The 27,547-nt window shown below is 39.2% G+C and overlaps 1 long non-coding RNA gene across 1 annotated transcript; it reads left to right on the top strand.

The window, feature by feature from the left end:
• Positions 1 to 311: 311 nt before the first annotated feature.
• Positions 312 to 27,297, top strand: LOC125912376 (uncharacterized). The gene is made up of 7 exons (XR_007454690.1): positions 312 to 543; positions 3,775 to 3,944; positions 11,722 to 11,844; positions 15,249 to 15,375; positions 18,634 to 18,724; positions 19,297 to 19,360; positions 27,170 to 27,297. It is a non-coding gene; the product is annotated as an uncharacterized LOC125912376 (long non-coding RNA).
• The last annotated feature ends 250 nt before the right edge of the window (positions 27,298 to 27,547 follow it).

Here is a 27,547-nt window from a genome sequence, read left to right as displayed (position 1 = left end):
TTGGACTTACTAGGGAGGTCTGTTCTCGTGGTTCTCCATGTGAACCCTGGGGTGGGAAACAGGTCAATGATTCCTCTAAGAAAGTATCAGCCCAAATGGCCGACCTCCCCCTATCTCAGGGGGTCCAGAAAGCAGTTGTTTGTGACAACCATATATGAATTTATGCCAGAGTGGACCTCCCACATCTGTGACCAACTTTCTACTGTTTCCTAGTGTGATGTTTCCTAGTCACAACTATTTCTGTCAATGTAACTGACATTATAACTGACAATATAACTGACATTATAACTGACATTTAACTGACACCTGCATGTTGGTGGTTCATCCACCAAGGTGTGACTATAGGAAGCACATCCTCTGTTTCCCTACAGGATTGAGATGGGCCATGCTGAGCCACAGCCCATGGGGAGAGAGTAAGCCTGGCAGATATGATGACTGCTAATGCTTGGTCTTCTGGCAGCGGCTTTGTTTTTCATTAATGATCGCTTTGATGTAGGTTGAAGGAGCCCCAGTGTCTCCTGGGATGTATCTCACTCTCAGAAGGTAAATCGAAGCAATCTGCTCACTTGGAAGTTTGACTTGTATTTGTGCAACACATCTATTGTTCTTGTGAAGAAATAACCCTTAAAAGTTTTTTTTTAAGGTAACAGTAAAATCTGATTTCTAAATCTATGTTGCTGGCTCAGACTTTGTTGACAAGTAAAATTATTTTTTTAAGGACAAAGTAGCTAAAAGACTCTATTTGTGATTATTAAAAATTAAATTATATATGAGCTGATTAACCTTGGAATCAAACTTTATTCCCAGGTCATCCAAACAACTCTCTAAAACTGCCAAAGGAACACGATAATACAAGTTCTTGGAGAATGTCATTTGGCAAGGTGACCAATAAATGAAATGAAATGTCAGGAGTTTAGAGCAGTAATAAGGATATCAATATACTTCAGGTTGTATAAAATCTCACCAGGAACTTTCACTGGACAGAAGCCAAAGCTAAGAAAGAACCCTGATATCAGGCAGTCTTATAAAGGACTGACTGACAAGAAATCAAGACCTGTAGGAAGAAGTTTCAAGTGTCCTCCAAGAACCTCAAAAACTTTAATATAGAGTATTTTCAGGATTTAAGGTCTGTAAAGCATTCTTTTATGATTTCTTATTGGACACTGAGTTCTGTACCAATTACACTTTCACTTGTTCACTTATTTCTTCATTTATTAAATTTTTTATTATGTTTTGGAGACTGTGACAGGCTTTAGTGATACATAGTTCTGGCAATCGAGGTTCACAATGCTGGGTAGGAGACATATGAATCACATTTTTGTAATTTTTGAAGTATAATTTGCATAAGATGAAATTTGCCTTTTTTTAAATTTGAGTATAGTTGATACTAATATTACATTATTTTCAGGAGTACAACATAGTGATTTAACAAGTTTATACGTTATGCTATTCTCACCATAAGTGTAGCTCCCATCTGTCCCCATACATGAATTCACCAATTTTAAGTGTACAATAGAAGTTAACAATGTATACAGCTGCGTAACTGTACAATCATGACATTAGTCACATTTTTTATCACCCCAAAGTCTCTAGTTCCTCCTTATAGTCAATCTACCCCATCTACCCTATTTCCATGGCAATCACTATTCAGTTTTTTCTCACAAGAGTTTTGATTTTTTCTAGAACTTTATGTAAAGGGAATCATATAATACATAGTCTTCTGTGTCTAGCCTTTTGCATTTAGCATAATGTTTTTGAGATTCATCCATTTTATTGAAAACATCCATAGATTTTTTTTTTTCTTTTACGAGCAGCATTACTTACATGGCTATGCCAAAATTTTTGTAGCAATTCATCAGTTGATAGATTAGTAAGGTTGTTTTCAGTTTTGGGCTGTTATGAATAAACTTGTTACAAATCTTTGTGTATGGGTCTTTGTGTGAGTATTTGTTTTCATTTCTTTTGGGTAAATACCTAGGAGTAATAAATTCTGGGTATTATTTTCTTATGGGGTTGTTGGCATTTATTATGCTGTCCCCAGAGTTTGACTTAATCCCCATTTAATCTCCATGTTTTACACTCAACCTTCCTCATACATGCCATGTTTATGCATTAGGCCTCTCTAGACCTCGGCAGGGTAGGTCAGGTCCCCACCTACCTGTAATTCCCTCTGTGCCTACACTGTAATGTGACTTCCTTGGTCCTTTTTTCTCAGTAATCACTTCTCTGTACTCTTTCCATATTGATAGCCAGGAATTAGTTGAAATATTTTGGCTATCAACAGTTCCTTTCCCATGCTCATGAAAGACGGAACTCAAATAGCCTTCTCTGACTACCCTAGCCTTTATTAAACTTTCCTAGTCATTGACATGTTTTACATCTCTTAAGATCCGTGTTAACTGTTGATACGATGTTTAAAAAATTTTTTTTAAATATTTATTTATTTTTGAGAAAGAGAGAGAGAGAGAGACAGAGTGCAAGCAGGGGAGGGGTAGAGAGAGAGAATCCGAAGCAGGCTCGAGGCTCTGAGCTATTAGCACAGAGCCTGACATGGGACTCAAACCCATGAACCACAAGATCATGACCTGAGCTGACGCTGGATGTTTAACCAACTGAGCCACCCAGGTGTCCCTCTTGAGAGGGTTTTATTTGTTCATGTGTTTCTTATCTATCTCTCCTACCAGAATGTGAGCTTCATGAAGGCAGGGAATTTATCGCATTCACTTTCTTTCTCTTTTTTTTAATTAAAAAAATGCATATTTATTTTTGAGAGAGAGACAGACATAGCCTGATGCGGGGTTCGAACACATGAGCAGCAAGATCACAACCTGAGCCAAAGTTGGACACTTAGCAGACTGAGCCACTCAGGTGCTCCTATTGTGTTCACTTTCTGATCCCAGCACTTAGCACTGTTCTTGGCATATAGTAAACACTGCATAGATATTTCTGATGAATCAGAGATGCATGAATCCTCATCCTGACAGTAAAAATATATCATAATCTGGTGTCCCTTAATTTCTTTAATGTGAATCTCTGGATCTCCTCAAGCTTATACTCTTACTGGATTTTACCATGAATCATGATTTCAAAACTTGTATATGCTCTTTGCTTTTCTTTTTCTGTACTGAAATTATACTCATCCTTCAAGGCCTGGTTCAAGTCTTCTCCACGAAGTTTTCCATGAGGATAACATTGCTTTCTTCCTCCTGTGAACATTGACTGTATAGATGGTCTAAGTAACTATTTCATGGTTTCTTTATATTTCTTTATTCTCTAATTATGTCATGGGTTAGTTTTGTCTCCCTGACAGAACTATAAGCTCCTCATAGCCAGAATCCCCTTTTATATCTGCTAAGAAGTGTTGGTCTGTATATTAGCTTTTAAGCAAATTTATGGTGCTCATATTTATGTAGATATATGAGGATTATAGATTACATAGAAGACTACTAACAGTATCATCCATCCATCCATCTATTCATTCCATAAATATTTATTCAGTGTTTTTTATGTGCCAGGTAGTGCTTTATATTTTGAGGATACATAAGTCAATAAAACAGCAATAGAGACAAAAAATCTCTGAACTTTTTGAACCTATGTGTTTTGGGTTGACAGCAAAGACAATTTAATAAAAAAAATACATTACATGTTAAGTAGCCATATATAAAATAGGATCTTCAAATTTGAGGGAGAAAAGGAACTCAATAATTGAATTAAAATGTAATCATCAGGCCTTCAACAGCTTATAAAAGACATTTAACCTTATCTTCTATTTAGAAATGGAGTCTCTGGTTTGAGGAGGGGCAAAGAAGGCAGAGCAACATGGACATTTGCTGCTTCTCTGATCCCTGAAATGCATCCAGGTCAGCACCAGACCATTTTGCACAAATAGAAAATTGATCTGAGGACTCACACAACAATCTACATTGGGCCACAGAACTTGACAGGTACACAGCACAAAGAGGTGAACTGGGGGAGAAAAGCTGCAGAGGGTGCAGAGCTGTTTTTGTTTGCGAAGAGAGTATGGAGATGGGGGGGGGGTGGGGTGGGGGGGGGAGAGTACAGGAAAAGTACTCTCCGTGAAAGCAGCTAGAATTAAAGAGTAGAAACGCCCACAAGGAACTTAACAAGAAAGGGACAAAGGAGAAAGGAAAGGGTTTCAATACTATTAAGACTCTATAAACAGGGGAGCACAGAGTCAGAAACTCTGCAACTCACTATCTGGCGGAGCTCTGGTGGTAAGGGCAAATCCCCAGGAGCAGACAGCGGGGTCCTCAGGGTCCTTGGGCCACACGGGGAGAGGTGGCTCCTCTGCTGGGAGGACATTTGGTAGAAGCCATGAAGTCTCCCCACAAAGGTCCCAGCGAACCCCAGATTACAGCCACATTTTCTGGTGTTGGAACAAGGATGCTAGGGTGTGGTGAAGACTGGTGCCAGATGTGTGCTGTGATTTACCATAGTCCCTAAACCACTGCTGCTATAGGATCATGCGAAATTTTTCTGGAGTGGGCTGGCACTCAGCCACAGTTTCTGGGCCTCTACAGTGGCATAGTCACGTGAATGTTCCTGGGGAAGGCTGGCACCCAGCCATTTTTTGATGAGACCCTCCCCCAGAGAGTCAGAGCAGGTCAAAGCCTCAGGGCCCTCAGAATTGAGGGGTTTGGAAACAGCCCCATCTGAGATAAAATTATGGAGGGAGGTACTGCTTGGCAGGCTGACTGCTTGGACATGGACAGTATAGAAGCAGGGAATGGATAGAAGCCTGAGACAAAGGAGGGGTGCATGATGGCTGGTTGGTAAGAGCACAGAGTTCTAATGCTAGAGACTGGGAAGCTGTGTGATGCCGTTTTCACCTCTCCCATGCATCCTTACACATGTACCTGTGACCCTCACTGATCCACCACAGTAAGCTAAGCAGCGCCACCTCGTGGAGAATGGAGCAGTTATACCAAGCCTTGTCCAACTGCGCCAACCAAGCCCTAGAGGATCACCACAAGTCTCTCTACCTGCTTACTTTACCGACTATAAAGTGCTTCATAGTTTTACTTCTAAAGGAAACTGGATGTAATTTCATGCAGATTTCATTCTGTTCGCTGGTCCATCTATTCATTTTTTTGTTTAGTTTCTTATGCTTTGACACAGAAAGAGAAAAAATTTTTTCTTTAAATTTTTCTACTATATTTTAAATTTTTTAATAAAAATTTTTAGTCTATTTTACCTTCTTCATCTCATTTTATTCTATTTGATTGTATACATCTTTTTCAAATTTTAAAATTTTTCCTACTGTTTTTCCTTTTTAAAATTTTCATTTGTTTTCCCTTATTTCTCTACTCTATCAAGCTTCCTTCAACAATCAGACCAAAACACACTTAGAATATAGCTTTCTTTATTTGATTTTTTGTGTGTTGCTTTAAATTTTTAAAATTTTATTTTTAATTTTATTATTTTCTTCCTACAAAATGATGAAATGAAGCAACTCACCCCAAAAGAAAGAGCAGGAAGAGATAATAGCCAGGGAATTATTCAATGCAGATATAAGCAAGATGGCTGAACTAGAATTTAGAATCACGATAATAAGAATACTAGTGGGGGTCAAAAAAAGCATAGAATCTCTTTCTGTGGAGATAAAAGAAATAAAATCTAGTCAGGATGAAATTAAAAATGCTATAACTGAGATGAAATCTCAGATGGATGCCATGGTGGCAAAGATGGATGAAGCAGAGCAGCAAATATAGAGGACAAGTATATGGAGAATAATGAAGAAGAAAAAAAGAGGGAAAATAAGGCAAAAGAGCACAAAGAAGAATTAGAGAACTCAGTGACTCATTAAAAAGGAATAACATCTGAATCATAGGGGTACCAGAGGATGAAGAGAGAGCAAAAGGGATAGAAGATTTATATGAGCAAATCATAGCAGAAAACTCCTGACCTGGGGAAAGACACAGACATCAAAATCCAGGAAGTATAAAGAACTCTCACTAGATTCAACAAAACTGACCATCAACAAGGCATATCATAGTCAAAGTCACAAAATACACAGACAAGGAAAGAATTATGAAAAGAGCAAAGGAAAACAGGTCCTTAACCTATAAGGGAGACAGATCAGGTTTGCAGCAGTCCTATCCACAGAAACTTGGCAGGCCAGAAAGGAGAGGCAGGATATATACAGAAAGGAGTGGCAGGATATATACAACATGATGAAACGGAAAAATATGCAGCCAAAACTTTATCCAGCAAAGCTGTCATTCAAAATAGAAGGAGAGATAGTTTCCCAGACAAATAAAAACTAAAAAATTTTGTAACCACTAAACCAGCCCTGCAAGAAATTTTAAGGGGGACACTCTGAGGGGAGATAGATAAAACAAAACAAAAAAGACCAAAAGCACAAAGACTAGAAAGGATGAGAGAACACCACCAGAACCTCCAACTCTACAGGCAACACAATGGCAATAAGTTCTTATCTTTCAGTACTCACTGTAAATGTCAATGGATTAAATGCTCCAATCAAAAGACATAAGGTAACAGAATTGATAAGAAAACAATATCCATTCTATATGTTGTTTACAAGAGACCCATTTTAGACCTAAAGACACCTTCAGATTGAAAGTAAGGGGATGGAAAACCATCTATCATGCTAATGGTCACCAAAAGAAAGCTGGAGTAGCCATACTTATATCAGAAAATCTAGACTTTAAATGAAGACTGAAACAAGAGATGAAGAAGGACATTACATCATAATTAAGGGGTCTTTCCACCAAGAAGTTCTAACAGTTGAAAACATTTATGCTCCAAATGTGGAGAAACCCAAATATATAAATCAATTAATCTCAAACATAAAGAAACTCATTGATAATAGTGCCATAAAGGTAGGGGACTTCAACACCCCACTTACAACAATGGACAGATTATCTAAGCAGAAAATCAAGGCAACAATGGCTTTGAACGACACACCAGACTGGATAGACTTAACAGATATATTCAGAACATTTCATCCTAAAGCAGCGGAATACACATTCTTCTTGAGTGCACATGGAAAATTGTCCAGAATGGATCACATACTGGGACACAAATCAGCCCTCGACAAGTACAAAAAGATCAAGATCATACTGTGCATATTTTCAGACCACAATGGTATGAAACTCGAAATACACCACAAGAAAAAATTTGGAAAGGTAACAAATACTTGGAGACTAAAGACCATCCTACTAAAGAATTAATGGGTGAACCAAGAAGTTAAAGAGGAAATTAAAAAGTACATAGAAGCCAATGAAAATGATAACACCACAGCCCCAAACCTCTGGGATACAGCAAAGGCAGTCATAAGATGGAGGTATATAGCAATCCAGGCCTTCCTAATGAAGGAAGAAAAGTCTCAGATACACAACCTGACCTTACAACTCAAAGAGGTGCTGGAAAAAGAACAGCAAATAAAACCCCAAAACAGCAGAAGATGGGAAATAATAAAGATTAGAGCAGAAATCAGTGCTATTGAAATGAAAAAACAAAAACAAAAACAAAAACAGTAGAACAAATTAATGAAACCAGGAACTGGTTCTTTGAAAGAACTAACAAAATTGATAAATCCCTAGCCAGTTTGATCAAAAAGAAAAAGGAAAGGACCAAAATAAATAAAATCAAGAATGAAAGAAGAGAGATGACAACCAACACTGCAGAAATACAAACAATAATAAGAGAATATTATGAGCAATTATATGCTAATAAATTGGGAAGAAATTCCTAGAAACATATACGCTACCAAAACTGAAACAGGAAGAAATAGAAAATGTGAACAGACCCATAATCAGTAAAGAAATCGAATTAGTACTCAAAAATCTCCCAAAAAACCAAGAATCCAAGACCAGATGCTTTCCAGGGTAATTCTACCAAACATTTAAAGAAGAGTTAACACTTACTGTTTTGAAGCTGTTTCAAAAAATAGAAATTGAAGGAAAACTTCCAACTCATTTTATGAGGCCAGCATTACCTTGATTCCAAAACCAGACAAAGAACCCACTAAAAAGGAGAACTACAGACGAGTATCCCTGATGAACATGAATGCAACAATTCTCAATAAGATACTAGCCAACCAGATCCAACAATATATTAAAAGAATCCTTCACCACGACCAAGTGGAATTTATACCTGGGATGCAGGGCTGGTTCAATACCCACGAAACAATCAATGTGATACATCACATCAATGAAAGAAAGGACAAGAACCACATGATCCTCTCAATAGATGCAGAGTAAGCATTTGACAAAATATAGCATCCTTCTTGATAAAAACCCTCAAGAAAGTAGGGATAGAAGGATCATACAAGATCATAAAAGCCATAAACGAGAGACCCACTGCTAATATCATCCTCAACTGGGAAAAACTGAGAGCTTTCCCCCTAAGGTCAGGAACACTACAGGGATTTCCACTCTTGCCACTGTTTTCAACATAGTACTGGAAGTCCTAAGCTCAGCAATCAGACAACACAAAGGAATAAAAGGCATCCAAATCGGCAAGGAGGAAGTCAAACTTTCACTCTTTGCAGACGACATGATACCCTATATGGAAAACCCAAACAATTCCACCAAAAAACTGCTAGAACTGATCCATGAATTCAGCAACGTGGCAGGATATAAAATCAATGCAGAGAAATAAGTTGCACTTCATACACCAATAATGAAGCAACAGAAAGAAAAATCAAGGAATTGCACCATTTATGATTGCACCAAAAGCCATAAAATACCTAGGAATAAACCTAACAAAAGAGGTGAAAAATCTGTACACTGAAAACTATAGAAAGCTTATTAATTATTAATTATTAATTGGAAGAATAAATATTGTTAAAATGCTGATACTACCCAGAGCAATTTCGATATTGAATGCAATACCTATCAAAATAACACCACCATTCTTCACAGAGCTAGAACAAGCAATCCTAAAATTTGTATGGAACCAGAAAAGACCCTGATAACCAAAGCAATCTTGAAAAAGAAAACCAAAGCAGTAGGCATCACAAGCCCAGACTTCAAGCTGTATTACAAAGCTGTAATCATCAAGACAGTATGGTACTGGCACAAAAACACAGATCAATTGAACAGAATAGAGAACCCAGAAATGGACCCACAAATGTATGGCAAACTAATCATTGACAAAGCAGGAAAGAATATCCTATGGAATTAAGACAATCTCTTCAGCAAGTGGTGCTGGGAAAATTGGACAGCGACGTGTAGAAGAATGAACCTAGACCACTTTCTTACACCATACACAAAAATAAACTCAAAATGGATGCAAGACCTAAACAGAGGACAGGAAGCCATCAAAATCCTCGAGGAGAAAGCAGGCAAAAACCTTTGTGACCTCAGCCACAGCAACTTTTTACTCAACATGTCTCCAGAGGCAAGAGAAACAAAAGCAAAAATGAACTATTGGGACCTCATCGAGATAAAACAAACAAACAAACAAACAAACACCTTCTGCACAGTGAAGGAAACAATCAGTAAAACTAAAAGGCAACTGATGGAATGGGAGATGATATTTGCAAATGACATATCAGATAAAGGGTTAGTATCCAAAATATATAAGAACTTATCAAACTCAACACCCAAAAAACAAATAATCCAGTGAAGCAAAGAACAAAAGACATGAATAGACACTTCTCCAACGAAGACATCCAGATGGCCAACCGACACATGAAAAGATGCTCAACATCACTCATCATCAGGGAAATACAAATCAAAACCACACTGAGATACCACCTCACCCCTGTCAGAATGGGTAACATGAACAACTCAGACAAAAACAGATGATGGCAAGGATGCGGAGAAAGAGGATCTCTTTTGCATTGTTGGTGGGAATGCAAGCTGGTGCAGCCACTCTGGAAAACAGTATGGAGGTTCCTCAAAAAATTAAAAATAGAACTACCCTACAACCCAGCAATTGCACTACTAGGTATTTATCCAAAGGATACAGATGTGCTGTTTCGAAAGGACACATGCATCCTGATGTTTATAAGCAGCACTATTGACAATAGCCAAAGTATGGGAAGAACCCAAATGTCCATTGACAGATGAATGGATAAAGTTGTGGTATATACATACAATGGAATACCACTTGGCAATCAAAAAGAATAATATCTTGCCATTTGCAACAACGTGGATGGAACTGGAGGGTATAATGCTAAGTGAAATTAGTCAGAGAAAGACAAATATCATACGACCTCACTCATGTGGAATTTAAGATATAAAACAGATGAACATAAGGGAGAGGAAGCAAAAATAACATACAAACAGGCAGGGGGACAGAACATAAGAGCCTTAAATATAGAGAACAAACTGAGCTGGAGAGGTTGTGGGTTGGGGATGGCTAAATGGGCTAAGGGGATTTAAGGAAGACACTTGTTGGTATGAATACTTGGTGTTATATGTAGGGAATGAATCACTGGATTCTACTCCTGAAATCGTCATTGCACTATATGCTAACTAACTTGGGTGTAAATTTTTAAAAATAATAAATAATTTAATTAAAAAATAAACCTCAAAAAATGCTTCTCTGTTCTATTTTAAAACAATAAAAATAACTATGTGGGGTCAAAAAGGGAAAAATATTATTGCATTTGCTTCAATGGGGAGTAGTTTGCAAACAATGAGTATGGTCTTCTAACGTGATCCGAATAATCTCTGCTTCATTGTGAGCCACAAAAGTTGATTTAATGTAACTCTGAACACTGCCAAAGTTGAAATTTCATTCCTGACTCTAAATCAACACATCATCAGGAGAGAAGGTTTGTACCTTGAATTGCTTGGGGCATGTTGGTTGCAGTCATTGCTTTCTGTATCCCTAGGCCATTCTCTCCTAAATCCCCTAAATCTAAAATCTCAAAATAATCCTCTTACTGTCTTCTTTTCCAAAAATCCACTCAGAGTGGATCACATGAGTGAACTTCCTTGTGGAATTCTATCTCAATCTCTTCTCGGGACCTCTGTCCATTAAGAACCCTTAACAGGCATGTCAACAGTAGGTTTATAGCTAAAAGTTTTGGTCCAGCGGCAGTGTTTACACAATTGCATATTTTGGGTCATTCACATTGTATAAATATTGTCAGGCTTCGCTATTCAACAGCTTGCCTGTATTTTGTAGAGTATATGGTTTACTTTCAGAAAGTAGCCCTTGGAGGAAAGTTAAAAATTGAGTATTAAAATTTTTTAATAGTACTGGCAAAGAATGAGAAAGAGTATTATTAGATTAGCAAATATATTGGTCAGAAATATTAATGACTATCAAAAGTAAATATCCATTGATATAAAAATTCTACAGTGGGAAGCAGTAATGGATTTTAAAGCTAAAACTTATATGAACTTTTAAAATGTGTGATGTAAATATACTCCAATAGGAGTATAGGAATATGGAATTCATATTTTAAAGATGGGATTAATTTCTATTTGTTTTTAATTTTTATAAATGTCAAAGTATAATGTGTTATGAACAATGCAGAGAATAGAATTTTTGAAATTTCCTAGAGCATTCATAATTTATCAGTGCTGGCTGTCTTCTCCCCAAACACCTTGGTATTTTTGAAATAAAATTATAAAAGAGTGTATTCAAGATCTGGATAAAAGGTTTCCTGGGATAAGGAGGAAAGAGAAAAGATTTGAAGGCTATACACTGTATCTTCCTGACATTTTTCATTTCACATTTTTAACTTGATTGCATGTCCATTTATTCATTCAACAGATATTTATTGATCTGTTATTTGCTTGGCACCATTCTAAAGGATGAAGATATAGTAATGAAAAAATATTCCTGTCCTCACAGAGTTCTTAGTGCGGCAGGGGAGATATACAATGGAATAAAAAGGTAAAAAAAAATGTAGGATACGTTAGATGGCAATATGTACTGAGGTTATAAGATGAATAAAGGAGGGAAGTGGGTTGAACTTTTAGTTAGGCTGCCCAGGGAGGGCTTCACTGGGAAAGTGACTTGAAATACTTGAAGGAGTTAGAGAGCATGTATCTGGGGAAAGAGTGTTCATGGCAAGGAAACAGCAAATGTAAAAATCTTAGGTGGGAACAGGTTTGGGATGTGGACAAAAGGAGGTCAGCATGACTGGAAAAGAGTGATTGTGTCAGTGAAGCCACTGATACTCTTCTCTGCCTGTATAACTGTAAGAATACGGATAGTCTAACAGGTACTCTTTTCCTACTATTCATTAGTGGTTCCAGATCTATGTCAACTGAAAACAATGGCCTATTTCAGGCCAGTGCTTACTTTCTATGTTTTTATTTTTTTAAAGACTTAATGTTTTAGATTAGTTTTAGGTTTAAAATATCATTACAAGGGAAGTTGAGGGATTTTTCATTTACCCCATCCCTGCATAGCTTCCTCTGTTATCAACATCATGCACCAGAACGGATTTTATTAAGTTTTTTAACCAAGGATGAACCTACATTGACACGTCATAAACACTCAAATTCCATATATACCTTAGGGTTCTTTCTTGGTATTGTATATTCTATGAGTTTAGACCAATGTGTAGTAACCTATATCCATCATTGCAATATCATACAGAGTATTTTCACTGCCCTAAAAATCTTCTGTGCTCCATTTATTTGTCCCATCTTCTGTACTGCACACATTGATTTATTTACTACCTCCTCAGTTTTTCCTTTTCCTAGATGTCATACAGGCAGAATCAAACAGCATTTAGCCTTTTTAGACTGGCTTCTTTCACTTACTAACATGCATTTAAGGTTCCTCCATGTCCTTTTATGTCTAGATAGCTCATTTATTTTTAGTGCTGAATAATATTCCCTTGTCTGGATGTACCACAGTTTATTTATCCACTCACCTACTGAAGGACATCTTGGTTGTTTCCACGTTTTGGCAATTATGAGGAAAGCTGCTATAAACATCCTTGTGCAGGTTTTTGTGTGAACATAAATCTTCAACTCTTGTGGGTAAATACCAAAGAGTGTGATTGCTGGATCATAATGTAAGAATATGTTTAGTTTTCTAAGAACCCGCCAAACTGTCTTCCAAAGTGGCTGTACCATTTTACAATTCCACCAGCAACGTATGAGAGTTCCTATGGCTCCACATCCTTGCCAGCGTTTGGTGTTGCTTACTTACTTTTCATTTCTAAGAGAAGTGTTGTTTCTGACATGAATTAGAATAGAATTAATTTGTCAGTCTATTCCTTGCTTTGATCAAAGAAAGGACTTGGGGAAATGAAAAGCTCTAATGTCTTTGTTAAATTAATTGAAATATGTAAAAATTTAAAAAGCAAAACTGAAAAAAATTAATTGACATTTTGCCAACTCCAATTTAATTCAACACACATTTCATTGAGATCCTCTTATGTAACAAGTTAGCTGCTTGTTCCTTTGGGGGATATGGTTAGCAAAGAGCCATGGACTACAACTTTCTCAGTTCCAACCTTCTCAGGGCTCTTTAACAGAAGAACCTAATAATTTGTTCTAATAATACTGTCCCATTTATCTGTTGCTTTGGTCTGAGTGTCTTGCTTAATTTGCTTGCAAGCTGTGTTTTCTTAATACAGAAATTTATTATGCCTCAGTGAAGTAGATATTAAATACTACTCTCATTTTTTTTCAGAATAGTAGAAAGATTTCCAATGTTTGTCCTCAGATGCCTGTGAGATCCTTGTTATTCTGTGTCTGGTGCAGATGCTTCTAGGCGTCCACTTTGCACCTGCAGAAATGGGCAAACCGATGCCCATTGTTTTGCATCACACATAACTTCAGAACATGGCTCCTCTTCAGAACATGGTTCCTCTATCCCAGAAGTACTTCAGTGTTAAACAGATGAGTTTTCTTCAGAAAGAATTTTCTGTGTATCCATTGTCAGAGCTAACATATCTGTGATAGTTCTTTCCCTGACTACACTGGATACTGTGGATCTTTTCCTTTTTCTTTTACTAAGGTTTATATAGATTTTACCCTTCACTTTTCTCCCTCTTCCTCTCATTTGGTTTTTGTGATTTCCATCCAATATGCTTGCACCTGGATTCCCTCTATTTTGAAAGAAAGTTTTATTTCTCACAGTGCATTGGTGAATATTATTTGCTACACTGTGTTTGGAAGGATTCTGTGACTGAGTCCAGGTTCAGGAGGAGAGAGTGTTGGGATTAATTAGTAATGAGAGAGCGTCAGGAAATAGTAGTTGTTGCAGGACCTCACTGTCTGTACTGTTGGCTTGCACGGATGGTGTAATCCCCTTGGACCAAGCCTACCATTCTTCTTGTTTTTATGGTTTATTTATTTTGAGAGAGAGAGAGAGAGAACACAACTGGGGGAGGGGCAGAGGGTGGGGAGAGAGAGTCCCAAGCAGGCTCCACACTCATCATGGAGCCCAATGCAGGCTCAATCTCACAACAATGAGATCATGACCTGAGCCAAAATCAAGAGTCGGACACTTAACCAACTGATCTACCCAGGCGCCCCCCAAACCTAATCCTACAGACTGCAGCATGAGGTCATGTCATGCACAGTTCAGGTCCTTGAACTACCATATCTCAGCAAATGTTCGATATTTGGAAGGAACTACTTGCTCACTTTGGATACAGAATATACTCAAGATATGCAAATTTGTCATATATGATTTTTAATGGGATGAAGCCTTTAATAGTTGATATCACTTGGGATCATCTATTTCAGACTTTCTGTTTGGTAGACTATCTATGGTCAATGGTATTAGCAAGTGGGCTGGGTATCTGAAAGACTCATTAAGTTTCAGATTCCTGAAAACTTGAGGGATTTATTTCCCACTTTCTGGAATGCATGCTACTAAGGCATTTAAAGTGCCTGCTAGTTCCTGTTCATAAGGCTCAATAACATGATGTCATCAAGGTAGTTAACGTGATATTGTGTAAAATTCCAAGATGATCAACATCTTTGAGTGCTAGATTATGTCAGACAATGGGAAAGTTGGTATAGTTGTGATGCAAGAGTGTGAAGGTGAGTTGCTGTCCTTGCTAAGTGAGAACAAACTGTTTCTGGTGAGACCTGCAATTTGGTATAGACAAAAAGTCATTTTCTGGATCAATAGCTGCTTACCAGGATCCAGAGGTTGTATTTATTTACCCCTTGAAAAATGAAATACTGTATCTGAAGTAGCTGCCGCAGTTGGAATAATGACCTGCCTGACATTATAACAACCCACTATCCACCTGCATTTTGCATAGGAAAAAAAGGAGAATTACATTGGAATGTGATATGAGTTATCATCCTTTCACCTTTCAGATTTTTGGTGAACTCCATGCTCTCTGTAATTCCATCGTGTTCAGATGTGGCTTACTGCTCTGGTTGAGAGAGAATGTTTCAGAGCCCGCTACCTCATCATCATACCATAACAGCCCTACCTCCAGAGGTAAGAGAGGTCACATGGTGATTCTGTTATAAACATGACTATTCAATTTATATATGCAAGGTCTGGGGATATAAATATAGGCCCCCAAATCCACTTTATCAGTTGACCTCCATAAGCCCCACATTGACCAGTGGACCACAGTGGCAGTATAAATCAAGAGAGCTAGAATCTAGTAATCTTGAGATAGGACCGGATGTTTTCCTTTTCCCTGAGCGTGATCACCCTATATATAAGCACCTTTTGGAAGGCTTAGAAAATATTTCAGAATATAATTATGGTGATTCTGGATAAAGCCCCTGTACTCTGAGTTTATGAACCTGGTTAGGGCTGCACTGGGGGAGAAGAGGTGCTTCACCATTGTGGTGATCCCAGATAGATTTCTGCTCACTTGGACTAGAATTTTTATACTTGATCCTAGCCAAAAGGCCGAGAAGCGATGGGCTAGAATTTTTAATTATAATTATGATATAATCTATACTTACTATAGATATATTAATATACATATAATATATATGTATATATATACTATATGTATATATATGTATATACATATACATATATATACATATATATGTATAATATATAATATACATAAATATATATATATATGTATATATATATATAATTATTTAGTGGGCTACCTATTTGTCTTATTGAAACACTGTGATCAATAAGCCTTACTGCAGATACCTGCAGGTCAAATATAATTGTTTATTATGGTAATTATGCAAACCTTGCCTTTAGAGGTTAAGTTGGCCCCTAACATTCCAGAATTTCACTATCCACTTTAAAATCAGAAAGCCCATTTCAGTTGTGGCTTTTCTCACCATTATCCCTAGCTTATGAAAGACAGCCATCCACCATAAAGCTCTTCTAAGCATATAGTGGCCACATCATTAATGCATTTCTCAACACTTAAGGGAAGAGGGAGTACTCTGGACTCTCAAGGGACATGTTTGTGTGGATATTCAGGTTTACTCCAGGGTTCCTATCTTTCTAAGCCTTTTGGTCTTTTCTTCTATTTTATGCCAAGGAAGTTCTGGCATCTCATCCTGATTGAATTAGGTCCATGTTTCAGTAATCATCCAAGCCAACTGTTGAAACTCCTCACATTTACCTCATTCTCTGTTAAGTTAAACCATAATAATATACTTGACTTCATCCAATATTATGTGTTACCCTCCTTGGTCTAATATGTATAGAATCTACTCCCATGGTCATCCTCTAAGTTTCTGCCAATGTCTCTTTGCAAAAATCTTGCTATTATTTTGGAATATGAACTCTCTTCTCCCACATGTGACTTGGCACTTGCCTCCATGGACTGTGTTGAGACACAACTCTAGTTGCAGGTCTTGAGGCAGTGAGAGATGATGAGGAGAATACACATCCTCTTTGAAGGCATCAGCCATAGAGGAGCTTATAGAGTCTTCAGGAAAGGTAAGGCTATGCACCTCAGAACCTAAGGAGCTGCTTCTGATGGCAAGTGAGGCTCAGAGATATCAGATTAAAAATACTCAACTCTAAGTTGAAAAAAATTTCCTCCCTCCAAGTTCAGGCATTCATTCCTTCTAAACAATTCCTAAATTTTTACATAAGAAACTCTGTCTGTAAATTCATCTCATATTGTAATTATGTAACTCGCAAAATTATATTTTGATTAGTCATACCTGCCTTATGAATCCAAGAAATAAGAGGTTCTTTCATGGCTACTAAAGATACTTCCTGGTCTTCTGTGACTTGATGGCAGAGAGAAAGCTCGTTCCCAGTTCTTATAATTACATTTACTACTGTAACTGTCAAGGACTTCAGCTACTTTGTTACTCAAAGCCTTGCCTTCCATAGGAAATTCATCCCAAGAAGCCACAGCCATAATTTAAGTCATTTTGCTATTGTTGCCTGTTACAGATTACCAGCATCCCATTTGTCATTGGCAACGAGATTTCACGCTAAATTGTAAAGCTAAAGAGGTAAATAACCCAATTATAGAATCCTATCTTTGAGGGTCAGCTTCCTGGGTCCACTCATGCTACCAAGTCTTCTATCAAGAAGACCAAGAGCCAACAACAGATATTTCACATGGAGAACTTTAATATAAGGAATTGGTTACTTGGTATTTTAATTATGTGTTGTAACCAATAAACCAGTTACCTCAAAATTTAATAACTTGAAACAGCAATAATACAGTTATTATCTCACAGAACTTCTGAGGTTCAGGAATCCAGGAGAAACCTAGGATCCCTTACGAGATTGCAGTCGAACTGTGAGATGGCATTGCAGTTATCTGAAGGCTTGGCTGAAGGTGGAGGATCCGCTTCCAAGATGGCGCACTCATGTAGCTATTGGCAGGAAGACCTCCGCTTCTTGCTGGCAGTTGGCAAAAAGTGTCAGTTTCTCACCACGTGGGCCTCCCCACAAGGCTGTTTGAGTGTCCTCATGACAGAGCAGTTGGCTTCTCTCAGGCAGTGATCTAAGAGAGAGAGCAGGATGAAGCTGTGATACCTTTGATGACCTAGCCATACACCATCGTGTCTGTCATAGTGTACTCATCTGAAGCAAGTCGCTAAGTCCAGCCCACAATCAAGGGGAGGGGAATTAGGATCCACCCTTTAGAGATAACAGTGTTGAAAAATTTGTGACATATTTTAAAACCACCACTCACCAGTATTTTCTAATACCTTTCTAATACCTCTAATTCCTTAAAGAGCAGAAAAGGAATGTGAAGGTTAAGTCCAATATTAGTATGTGTGAAAGTAGCTACTACTCTTGGTGTTGAAGGAACAAAAGGGCGCTGGTATATGTAGTGGCTCAGAGGACTGGTCTGTGTGGCTGGCGCTTTGAGTGATGAATACCATGTGGCTGCTGTGTGGATCTCTAAGGAGGCTACCCTGTGACTATTGTTCAGCTCTCTGGGGGAGAGACTCATGCTTTCTGAAAAGTGCACGGTGTCGCTGGTACTCTGTCGCTGAAGGGGCACAGCCAGCCCTGAGGGGCTGAAGCAATGTTGGTATGGTATTTGTTTTCTGCTGCTAGAGGAAAACTTATAGGAACTGTAAATAGAAAAAGAGTTCATTCTTCCCTCCTCCTGTCTTTCAGTTTCACACTAGTCTCTTTCACTGACAGAAACTAACAGGAATCCATCTGGCAAGGGTATATTGAAAATATAGTGCAAAGAAGCAGAGAGGATGGGTTGACTTGGCACTGAGAGATAACAGGTAACTAACTGGCATAGCCTGATTTTGGCTTATGTTTTTCTTGCAGGTACTATGTCTCAAATCGCCCTTCTTAATTCTTCACAATTAACTATGAAAACCATCATATCTGGTCCAGATCCCTGCATAACCTCTTCCCAGTAAGTGGCTGGTGGCTGTATGAATTGGGTACTCTGTATTTTTTTTGATACTCTGTATTTTAAAAGTACTTAAGCAGATTTGTGGTAGATGGCTTTTAATAGGATAAAAGCTTGAAAAGTGGAAATCATTTGAGAACGTCATCAATTTCAGAACCCCAGTAGCCATTTGCAAATTGATGGTATACATAGGTTGGATATCTAGACGTCTCCATCATGTCACCAATAATGGTCCAACTTGTCTTTCTTCCCCTTTTGTGTGTTCTGCTGGCAAATATGGTAAATATTTCCCAATTTATAGTTGTCCTGTAAGGTTTTTTCCAGGCCAGAGCTGAACCAAATGACCCCTTGAAAGTTCACAGCTCTAGATAAGATTATGAATTGGGCACTGTTTTAGATCTCTGCAAAAGAATATTGTCATTGCATGAGTAGTTCAGAATCTTGCCCCTTCCCAAATATTTTTTGAACAATTAACCCGAAATGTGAAAGTTCTTCCCGTTCACTTTGCCCAACACCATATCATATCCCAGTTGTTTCATATCCTGAACAGTTTTTGTTCCCAATCTAAATTCTAGGAGCTGCCACCAGGGACGCTAAGTTGCTCTGGCATTTGATATGCAAGGAGTGTCTGCAGTCCATGTGAGTAAAAGAGTTCAAATAGATTTCTGCCATCTTCGCTTATACCATTCTCCCTTTACATTCTCATCGCACAACCCTTAAAGAATGTTCCATGTTAAAATAAATTTAGTAGACACTATCAGGAACTTAATGGAAAAATGCACAGTAGAAACTAGCAATTGAATGACATTTTGCAGTTTCGCTCGTGGTTTATGAGACTTCAGTTTGGTCTGGCCACTCACTTCCTGGCCAAACAATGAGGAAGGCAGAATCTGTCATTGTCTCAGTCTTTCTTTTCCCTTTAGAGTTCTATTTCTTCCCTCCAGGGTGCGATTTTATGTCCCACTCTGATGGTGCCTTTGTGATTGGATGACCTGATATAATTCACAGCTTCCCTGTTTATACATTTTCTCATTTAAATAATCAACTCCTCTCTTTGGATGTCCACTAGGTACTTCTCACTTAAAATGCCTTGACTAGCTCCTGATCATTGCACTCCCTTCCCCAAAATACACACTACCCTCAATCTTTCCACTTCACTTCATGAAAACACCATCTTCCCAGTTGCTCAGGCCAGAAACCTGAGCTTTTCGTTTTTTCTAATGTTTGTTTTTGAGAGTGGGGGGGAGGGGAAGGGACAAAGAGAAATGGAGACCCAGAATCTCCCAGCTCTGAGCTGTTAGCACAGAACCCGACACAGGGCTCCAACTCATGAGCCGTGAGATCAGGACCTGAGCTGAAGTCAGACACTTAACCAGCTGAGCCACCCAGGTGCCCCTAAATCAGAGCTATTCTTGTCTCTTTTCTTTCTTGCAATCCTCATAATCAATATGTTAGCCAATCCTATTGGCTCCGCTATCAAAATGTATCCAGAATCTGTCTACGTCTCACCATCCACTACCACTACCACTCATCCACACTGCTGTCTCCTCTCACCTTAATCAGTGCAACAGACTCCTGCATGGTTTATCTGCTTCTGTCTTTGCCCAGTTCAGTCTCTTCTCAACATAGCAGCAGCATGGTCCTTTACATGTACAGTCAGTCCAAGCATGGCACTCTTCTGCTCAAACCCTCCAATTGCTTCTCATCTCACTCAGCCTATTTTTCTTAATGTTTATTTATTTTTAAGAGGGAGAGAGAGAGAGAGAGATGGAGCACAAGTGAGGGAAGAGCAGACAGAGAGGGTGACAGAATCCAAAGCAGGCTCCAGGCTCTGAGCTGTCAACACTGAGCCTGATGCAGGGCTCAAACCCACAAACCGTGAGATCATGACTTGAGCCGAAGTTGGACGCTTACCCGACTGAGCCACCCAGGAGCCCCAGCCTAAACCTATCTTGAAAATGTCCCCCAGGGTTCTGTGATGACTGGACTCCCTCACTCGTCCTCTGATCTCATCTTCTACTTCTCTTCCCTTTGTTCTCTCGAGACGAAACACACTGTTCTCTTTGTTCTTTTCTTTTAATAAATCATATGAATTCCTCTCTCATGATATTTGGATTAGCTTTTCCCTCTACCTGGAAAACCCCTCTTGCTCTGGTATTTGCAATCTTTGCTCCGACCCACCACCAGTCTTCTCTCAAATGTTATCCTCTCGGTGATGACCTCCTGATCGCTGAAATTAAATTGGAAGCCACCTTCACTTTCTGCCTCACATGTTCTCTCCCTCTTCCCAATTTTATTTTTATTCATTAATCACTATTTGGCAAACCCGAGAAGCCAAGAAAAAATACATTTTACTGATATACTGTTGATTGTCTATCTCTCCCCAATATAATGTAAGCTATATGAGGTCTTGGATTTTTGTCTGTTTTGTTCATTCCTGTGTCTCGAGTTCCTTGAGAAGTGCTTGGCACATAGTAGGCCTTTGGCAAAGATTGGCTGAATGAAAAAATGTATAAGTACATGCATGAAAAAATCAATCTCTTAAACATAATATGGGGGAGACTAGATGATCTATAAAGCCCTTTCAATCTAAATCTAGGAAAATGAGGCTCAGGGTGGGATTCCTTCCTGGCTGCAGTATAGGCAATATATTTAACATCTGGTAATTTACTAGCACTGAATAATAAAAACCATTGCCATTCACAAACAACCACCCTCTCCTTATTGATCATGTACACAGGCTACCTACCAACCCTGCTTCTACCCAGGAGTATCTACATTTTAAAAAGGTTCTGTTAAAGATCGAGAAGCCAAAGGTTATCATTTTGTAATAGAAATTTCAGCATTCTAGTGTGCCAGTAGTAGTAAATATTTGACAATTCATCACACCTCTAGAAAGTATGTCTTTTCTGTACACTCATAAGGTTAACCCTGAATTTTTATATAAATCTCAGAGATCTAAACATACTAGAAGTAGAATTTGTATGATGTTTTCTCCCTGGGGTAGTATAATTTTTCCTGCTCTGGTTTGGTTGTTGTTTAGCAGTTGAGTGGAAAAACAAAGCAGTTGGGTGGGTTTTTGTTTTTTGGGGGGGTTTTTTGTTTGTTTTTTTTTTGAGTCCTTAGGAATATATTTGAGGAGGTTGACACTAAGAAGGAAGCCCTCAAGGAGCTCTCAGTAATGAAATAATTAGCCAGCAAGGTCATCTCCAATCTATGTCGGCATTTGATAGTGGCATAATACGCCCTGCTTTAGCCTACTTTGCACATCGTTATTTTAGACAAAAAATATATATGGAGAAGGACTACATAAAAGACAGTGACAAGATCTCCAGTTCAATGGCAAAATATGAAAGGATTTGTTCATTCATTCATTCAACAAATATTTATTGACTGCTTACTATATGCAAGTCACTTTTTTAGGCTTTTGTGACCTTTTTCACAGAACGGGTTGCACATTTTATTCGTTCATTCACACAACATCAGTTGAGTGCCAAACATGTCAGATACTGTGCCAGGTACTGGCTATACAAAATTAACTGATTATGGACCTTGTCGCTGGGAGTTTTATTTCCAGGAGGAGGGAGACATGTTTTTGATATCTGGGCAAAGTGCAGGGGGAGGGCCTAAAGGAAGGGGTGGTCAATTCTATCTCAAAGTTCTGGTAAGATAAATAAAGAATTCCTAGAGAAGAGGGTGACTGAATGAGTCTTGGCAAATGAGTAGGTGTTTGGACAGGAGGTTGAAGACAGGAGGCAGACTTCTCAGGCAAAGGGATTCAGTAAGAGCAAAGGCAGGGAGTTATGAAACCACATAGAAGAGTCAGAGTTGTAAGAATTGTGAGGTCAAGACAACTGTGAGGACAGATAATTTAGGGTCTTCTATGTCATTTTAAGAATTTTGCTCTTTGTTCTGTAAACTATGGAGAGCCTTTGAAGGATTTTAAGAAAGAGGGATACATGGTCTTTCTTAGCTTTTAAAGATCACTATCACTTTGGTAGCATTTGGAGAATGAATTACAGGAAGTGAGGTTAGACATGGGGAGACAGTTAGGGGGCTATTTCCAAACTGAGATAAAGGGTGATGCAGCTGAACTCTGGCAATCAAAGGGGGAAGGAGAGGATGGTATAGGTATGAAAAATGGTAAGGACACAGGGTTGACACAGTTAGCGGAGGGAGGTGAGATGAAGAGAGAAGAAAAGAAGAAATTCTTGCTTTCTTGCTTGAGTAAAGGAGAAAGTGGTGGTATCTTCTACAGAGACAAGAAACTTAGGAGGAGAGCAGTTGTCAGTCTTGACAGGAAGTCTGGTTTTGGAGTTGTCTGTGTGGTCCAGCTAGAGATCCATACATAGCATCCGCCAGTGGGCACTGGTAATCTCATTCAGAAGGTGTTTGTAGAGGAGACAAGTTTGGGGATCGGTAGCAACACGAGGGTGGGCTGGGGAAGAGTCTGCTCAACACTGTCCCCGCAGGACTTCCCAAACCTCTAAACCAGAAATAGGCTCATCATCTAAAGTAGACTTTTTTCAGTTAATGTATTTGAATCAAGATCCAAAAAATGCAGCTGAATAAATGGTATAAAATGACTTAAGGTGGTTCTAACCATTCACTTCCATGGTTACAAGCAGGGAGTCTACCTTAACTGCAGTGATCATGTCCATGTGACTTGGAGGCCCTGAGCAGGAGCTGACTAGGCCCTGGTGGTCCTTTTCCACCTCCTCTGATTGCGGGTTAAGACTCAATATTGAAGTATTAGAATTCTATTTCTTGAGTTTCAGACTAACTAGAGTTAAAATCTATTCTGCCCTGTTAAGTGGTAGGGCTTAACATTTGCCTATTATATATATGCACTATAATAATAAAGTTTTGGGGCGCTTGGGTAGCTCAGTCGGTTAAGCGACTGACTTCAGCTCAGGTCATGATCTTGCAGTTTCTGAGTTTGAGACTCACATCAGGCCACCTGCTGTCAGCACAGAGCCTGCTTTGAATCCTTTGTCACCTCTCTCTGCTCCTCCCCTTCTTGTGTTTTCTCTCTCTCTCTCTCTCTCAAAAATAAACATTAAATAAATAATAACAAAGTTTCCATGACTTGCCTCCAAAATATTTAGTTGCTTCCATACCTGTGGCTCCACAACACTTCTTAATACTCTATTATGGTTCTAATCTTATGCTATTCAAAGTATGCTTTCCATGACATTCTCTGTTAGACTCTGTCTCCAAGCACAGGGGACCCACCATATTCATCACTGTATCCAGTCTTAAATATAGTAGGTATTCAGTTATATTTTTGAGTGAATGAACAACATTTTGTGGAAATAGCACCTGATTGGCCCCTGAAGTTTCAACATACTTCAATTTGTTTGTTTGTAGCTGCAGCATGTATACCCTCCTTGGGAAGTAAGTGATTTTATTATCCCTATTTTACAACCGAGGAATGGCTCTGAAGAGGTTAAGTGGCTTGGACAAGGTTATGCAGCCAGAGAGAGATGGGACCCGAACCTGGGTGTTCTCATCCCAACTCCTTCCCTTTGCTCTCTGCATTGCTGTGCCTGCCCAAGGAGAGGTTTTAAAAGAGCACTGGGCCCTTCAGAGAAGTATGGGGTAAATGAGATTTTGTCTCAGAACATGGACGCTGGGAATAGAGGTGAAACACTACATCCACTGCCAATTTTGTCTAGAGTAGCCTTGAAAGCTAACATGTTATAAAGGCACCACTGAGCTCAGATTTCCACAGAGGGCAGGTCAGCAGTAATCCTGGCATGATGTGCTCTCAGGCCTGTGACCACAACATAATGCTAGGGAAAGAAGTCTTACAGTCAGTTTGGGGACTCCATTTGAAAGAGCAGGTGTGGTTGTAAAGAGCCAGGAATACAGGGAGTGTGAGTTACAGGGCAGATGTTAAATATTCATCTCCAGAAAGGATCATTGAGGTTTATAATAGTATTGACTGCATTCTAGTTTTTTCTTCTTGGTTCAGAAAAAGGCTTCTGTTGCTGTAGACTCCAAGTGCAAGATTTAAAAATTCTGTGTTAAAGGCAAATAAACATTATTGGTGGTGGCAGAACTGAGGACACTTAAATGAAATGCTGAGATGGTTAAATTAGTCTAAAAGGGGACATGCCCTCTACCATTTTTAGGGCAAGAGCTCTTTCACTTAGGCTCTGTGGGGTGGTGCCTAATGGTCAGATTTAAAAAAAGAAGGAAGGCAGGAAGGAAGGAAGAAAGGAAGGGAAGGGAGAATGTGGTGGGAGCAAGGCTTCTTGTTCCCCTTCTGGTCCTATTGTGGGCTGGTGTACATTGTATATTACAGGAAGAGTTTAAAGATGGCAGCCAGTAAATGTTAATGCCTTGTTTTCTTACAACTTCTAAAGAATTGGAATTTGCCATTCTGCTTCCTAGTGTTTATGTGTGCATGGGGGTCTCCAGCAGGGTCTCTGTGATTTCTCTTTTTGTATGTATAGCAATTTGTTGCAAAGCCTTACATTCAGTTCTTTAGTTACATCTCCCAGTACAGACACTTTTTTCAAAGATCTTTGGGAAAGGGAATGCCACTATGTGCAGTCATTATCCTCATAAAAGAAGTCACCAAATGGTGTCACCTCATTTCTTCTTCCTGCTTCCCTTGCTTCATCTCCCTGACGACAGTTTCTAAGCACGTACCTCGGCTCTGTTCTTTCTTTTACTGCATTTCCCTTCATCACTCAGTTGCTCATCAGCAAGAAACAACAACAGTAACAACAAACCTGCATGTTTGGCCAAATGACCTTTCCACTGTCTTACCGGTTTTTGTCTGGTTCCACTTTGCGATGACAGAATGGAAAATCCTTGAAGGCAGGTGCCATACTTTCCCTTAATTTAGAATCAAAACCAGGCATCTTTTGAGTACTTATTAAATTTTATATACAAAGCATTATACAACTTTGATGGAATGACCCCAGACATACTTTATTCTCTCTTTTTATTTTATTACTGTTTTTCTTTTTTAGTGGCTGCTGAAAATAGGAAAAGGTGGGGGTAGGCATTTAGATGGGGAAAGACATTTCTCTAAATGTCAATACTTATGAAACGCCATTTTAAACCTTTATAAATGATTATCTTCCTCAGTACTGATGAGGCTGTTTCACATTGCTGCTCAATTTATTTACTCAGGAGACCAATTTATTCCACTACCTCTGTACTAACTGTTTGCACTGACATCTAGGTCTGCTTTGAGCAAGCAACTGTGACAAGTTGTTTATTGAACTGTAAACAGGTATTGTCTGAATCTAAACAATGGCTTTATCTAATTAGGAGACCCTGGGCATCATCTTAGCCCCATGTGGCTATTCTAACCCAGTCTAGCATCTCCTGCAGATTCCCCATGCCTTTTCAAATCCTCACGCTCACATTAAAACCCTTCATCACAAAGTGAAGAATAATCCTTATTTTGTCCTATAACTTTACATACTGGTGCTTTGTGCGAAAGGGCCTGACTATAATAAGCCAAACAAGGATGGCCCAATTTAGAATGGTTGAATAAGAAAAGGAAGACATGAATGAGACATAAAAAGAAAAGAAGGATGAATAAAGATGAACTGGGTCTGTTACTTAGGCTGTAAAAATATCTTGTATAAATTAAAAAACATTTTCTTTACCAAAAGGGGTCTCGCTGAAACGATGGCTATCTGAATGTTCAGACAAAAATACAGGTATGATTCTGGGAAGCCTGGTGGGAGAGCTGAGGGGGAAAAGTTAATTTCCCCGGGCTCCGATTGAAATAGAACACGTTCAAAAGCGCTCGGGGACCCTCATCTTACCCGCCATTGCTTTGTGTCTGAAGATGCTAATTGGGTGCAGCAATCAATGTCTTTTGTTTTCAGCTGTCAGCACTTTTCTGAAAGGCTTTGCCCAATGGTGGAGAGAGGAAGCTCTTAACGAAGCTTCCCTTTTTGGTTGCTATTATTATTACAGTTTCCTCTCGGAAGGGGAGAATTAATTGCAATTTTGAAAAAAAAAATGTCACTGCGGTGAAGTTTTCAAATGTGAGGCCAAACATAGATATCTTTCTAAAAAAAAAAAAAAAAAATTGACAGGGGGATGCCCCGCTGGCATGCATTAAAAAGAAAAAGCTGTATCAAAGCGAGCAGGGAGATGAGATTTCTTTTCCAGTCACTGTATAGATACTCTGTGTATTTTATCATAAAGCCAGACTTTCACGTTCTTTTTGTCTCCTCCCAGGCATCGAAGTGTTGCTTTCTTGGTCGCTTCCTTAACGATTTGTGTAATTGGTTTCACTCACTGAGGCCCAATTGGTGGGCTCATCGTGAGCGCCTCATGAAATATGAATCTATTTAAAAATTAATCGTAAATCAATATTAATTCAATAAAATATTTTAATCTGAGGCATGAATATTTTATGCCTTCCCCCAGACATGCAGATTTCAAAAGCCGTTTTCATGTTTCTGACAGGCCGTCCGGTTTTGCCAGGACGACGTTGAAACCTCCCTCCTGGCGGGGGCGCGGGCCAAGTTCTTGGCGCCAGAGCCGCCGGGTCAGCGCTCGTGTTTATTCAGATGCAAATGAGCCGGCGGCGGCGGCGGCGGCGGCGGCGGCGGCGGCGGAGGGACGCGCGGGCAAGTTTACCCGGTTTCAGTTCCTCGTGTCTCCGCCCCGCGGCGCGCGGAAAGGGAGTCTGGCGCAGCCCTCCGGGCTAATCCTTGTTCACACCAGGTTGGACTCCCGTCAGACCTGGCGGGCCGAGGCACCTGAAGGCTGTCCCTGACAAGGGGCTGTACAGAGATGGACTGCCACCGATCTGGGCGAAATGAGCCAGTTGCACCCAGCTGA

The sequence above is a fragment of the Panthera uncia genome (genome assembly GCF_023721935.1).
Source record: "Panthera uncia isolate 11264 chromosome C1 unlocalized genomic scaffold, Puncia_PCG_1.0 HiC_scaffold_4, whole genome shotgun sequence".
Taxonomy (NCBI): Eukaryota; Metazoa; Chordata; class Mammalia; order Carnivora; family Felidae; genus Panthera; species Panthera uncia.
Note: the sequence above shows the minus strand (reverse complement) of the source record. Positions and strands in the feature narration are given on the sequence as shown.